The 3,920-nt window shown below is 46.3% G+C and overlaps 1 protein-coding gene across 3 annotated transcripts in view; it reads left to right on the forward strand.

Moving 5' to 3' along the window:
- The window catches only part of LOC116693755 (mixed lineage kinase domain-like protein), a 525,120-nt gene that overhangs the window by 187,618 nt on the left and 333,582 nt on the right, over positions 1 to 3,920 (forward strand). The gene's annotated exons all lie outside the window — the stretch shown is intronic.

The raw sequence follows: 3,920 nt of genomic DNA on the forward strand, positions 1-3,920 counted from the left end.
GCCTGCCATAGTAATGAATTGGCCTAGGTGGGTTGCGAGGCTCAGTCATAATAGCAGCAGGGCATAATTAGTGAAACATTGTGCATGATTGGCACTTTTTATGAGACACCCGGTTTTCTCTCAGGCCCCCCACCCCCACCGGCGTGACATGATGATAGGCGTGCATGTGGCATGATTTGACGATGTATGGGTGAGTGAGGACAGCCGCAACACACATGCTATGGCGCATTGTACCGTGATTATAGGCGTGCATTAGATTGTTAATTACGGGGCATTCGCTGACATCCCCTTCCCCGCTAGCCTGACGAGACAGAAAAGCGTCCGCCCACTAATTAAGCTCTATAGATGGCAGGCGGGCGTAGAACTGGCAGGAGGCGTCGGGGGTGAGAGCCAGGCCGCCATGAGTGGCACCATGACTGTTTACTATATAAATACAGTCCATTTACTATATAAATACAGTCCATTTACTATATAAATACATGTTACAGAGTCATCTCCATTTTCCGTTTCAAGTCAACCTAAAATCTTTTTTCAAGATTATTTTGTGGGGCTTTTCCGCCTTTAATGGACAGGAAAGGTGAGGAAGGGGGAGGGGGGGTGGGGGTAAGACACACAGGAAATTTTCACAGGTCGGAGTCAAACCCCAGACCTCAGCGTCAAGGCATTTACTTCTAAATATACAGTATGTGCGCCTGCTCTACCCACTGATCCAACCCGGCCACAGTCAAAATTAAATTATCAACATAACACACACCAATGTAGTTGTGTTGTTTTTATGGTCTGGTAAAGAATGTCCTGTCTGGTGGACATTTGCCGTCTCTTCAAACATCTTTCATGGTCTTTTCTTTGATGAAAACAGACCTAACAATGACAAAGACCAGCACCCTGGTCCACAATCAAGTTCCACGGTTGTGTTTACTCATCCAGAAAATCATGGAAATGTCCCAGATGAAACGTAACAGTATCAATGTTAGTCTTTAAAACTGGTCTGCTAATATTTCAGCAGAGGCTGTGATCATGGGGCGTGAAGACATGTTTTACTGCTTCTAAGACGGGAACTGGAAACCGACTGAGGCACTTTTTGGACCGCATGTGGTGTTTTAGGTTCTTGTATGTCAATACCTCATGTCCATGTAACTGAGTGAGAAGGGACAGCGTGGGCGTTCCCTTATAGACAGGATTGATTGACTAAACTGTCTGAAACGAGCTGTGAGACGCATCGTTTCCTCCAGTCTCCTGAGACGTGATCGGTGGAGTTATTGAATGTCAGTTTCACATTTTAACAGGATGAACCGTAGACATATTTGTAATGAAACATCATTTGAGTGAAGAGACAGACAGACACACAAACAGACACACACACACACATATACACATACACACACACAGACAGATAAGCACACAGACAGACACACAGACCGGAAGCAATGAATCCAGAATATTGGAGGAAATGAAGAGAGCTCTGCAGCAGAAATATCAAATAGATTGTTGTTTCCTCTCTGATCCTCCAGATGCTCTGAATGAGAAACTCCTTCTTCATTTCTCCCTTTAACGGGCTACAAGGGGGGTGATAGATTGTGTGAGTGCAGGTGTGTTTACCGTCATGTAGTTTCTAATAGGGGACTAACCGCAACTTACATTTATTTTAACTGTCCGTGTCGATGATTTTCTCGATTAATCAACAATTTATGCGTCTGTCAAATGGCAGAAAATTGTGAAAATGACAATCACTTTTCCCCAGAGCTCAACATGCTGTCTTTAAATGTCTTGCTTTGTCCACAACTCTAAGGTATTCAGTTTACAGTCACCGAGGAGAGAAGAAAGATTTAGGAAGCTGACACAGAGTGTGTTTTACGGCGTTTTGAGATTGGACATAAAGCTGCGGTAAAGTCGGACGGTTTCCAGCCGATTCTAATCAGACCCACGTATCATCGGGTACACAGTCTCTAGTTGTTTTAATTATGACAGAGTAGCTCTCCCAATGCTCTACATGCGATCTGTTGCTGATTTTAATTAACAACAAAGTGTAGAGGATCTGAAGGGATTTAGTCTCTCTATTCAATTTTCAATTCAATTTTATTTATAGTATCAATTCATAACAAGAGTTATCTGGAGACCCTTTACAGATAGAGCAGGTCTAGACCACACTCCAGAATTTACAAGGACCCAACAGTTCTAATAGTTTCCTCCAGAGCAAGCAACAGGGCCACAGTGGAGAGGAAAAACTTCCTTTTAGGCAGAAACCTGGGACAGACCCAGACCCAGACCCAGACCCAGACCTAGACCCAGGTAAGCGGTGTCTGACGACCTGTCTCATCTCCAACGAGCCTAATGTGAGTGCCGGAGCAGTGATTGACACGCAGTTAGACACGCCCCCTCTGGCCCTGATTGGTGCATCTGAGCAGGGCTCTTTGCAAATCACACTACAGGCTGTAGTTGGCGCCAGAGGACAACACCCACACAAAAATATCTTTTAATTTAATTTTAAATAAGTTAGAGTTTCCAAACTTATGTTTTAACAGTAAGTGCTGTAATTAAGGTAAGAAGATATGTATAGAATATCTTTCCTATTTTGCTCAAGATTATTAAACCGAGATCACGGATCATGAATTTGTGCACATGGTTTAGTTTTTACTTTTTCTCAGCTGACCCCGGGGGGGGGGGCTCCGTACCTTTAACTTACAGCCGCAGTTTCTCACTGAAGCTCCACTTGAACGAGCCAATGGATCCGGCTGTTACGATGAAGAAGACATCTTTGAAAACGAGTGAGGAAAGTCTGAACGTGAACGCATTTTAAAACCTGGATCCATGAGTTCTGATGACTCAACAGACAGAAATCAAACAAAATAAGTTGAATTCCTTAGACACGATTTGGGTGGAAACAAACAACCAGCCGCTCTGAACCTTTTCTGTTCCTCAAACGCAGATATGTTGGAGGGATTCATCATCATCATCATCATCATTAGCAGCAGCAGCAGCAGATATTTCCTGCAAACGGGTAGAAACAAGCTTGCATGGACGCCAGCAGTCGGCCTCTGCTCTGGAATTCCTGCCAAACTTTTAATAGCTTGTCCCTGAAAACCAATAACCATGAGGGTGTGAAATTGTCCTGTCATCAATCTCTCTTCCTTCCCTCCTCTCTCATTTCCCCCCTTCTCATGTACTCCCTACTCCATTCCCCACCCCATGGGGCCCCCCCCCTCCCCCCCCCCACCTCTCTCGAGGCGGATGGTGTCCCAAACAATGCGAAGCAATAAGCAACCACATAGCTGTAATCACTCAGCGATGATGCACAATCACCCGTTCGGCACGCGGCGACCTGGCAGCCTTATCGATCCCTATGCAAGGGAGGGAGGGGGATGAGTAAGCCCCCCCCCCCCCCCGGCGGTTAACAGATGGTGAGTGACGGCGCTCATCAGCGTTGCGCTAAAAGACTAATGTCCTACAAGCTGCAGCCGGCGAGGGAGCGCTAATCAACTCCGCTGCCGACTGTCAGCGCTGCAGCTGGGGGAGTGATGGGGGGGGGTGAAGGGCCAGCTGCCAGCTTCATGAACATGGCTTGATGTGCAGGGGGGGTCCTGGGAGCCGTGCACCGAGCTCTGATGGAGGTCGGGGAGAGACAGGCGGCTCTCAGCTTTCAATTACTGAATCCAAATGGTGACTGAGCGACTTCAGTCTGGAGGGAAATGGAAAGATTCTTAGTTTTTAGGGACTACAAGGAACGGGGTTTAAGATTTAAAGAAGACAGGTGTGTTGTCTAATGCCGACTGTAAGAGCCAATTATATGTCTTTTCCACCAAGGCGGTTCTGGTGCTGGTTCGGAGTCGGTGCCAAATATCGATCCAGTTCTTTGCTTTTCCACACAAATAAACCTGGTTCTGGGCCAAGAACTCAGGTTCCAACTCAGCACCAACGTAGCG

The sequence above is a fragment of the Etheostoma spectabile genome, chromosome 8 (assembly GCF_008692095.1).
Source record: "Etheostoma spectabile isolate EspeVRDwgs_2016 chromosome 8, UIUC_Espe_1.0, whole genome shotgun sequence".
Classification (NCBI taxonomy): domain Eukaryota; kingdom Metazoa; phylum Chordata; class Actinopteri; order Perciformes; family Percidae; genus Etheostoma; species Etheostoma spectabile.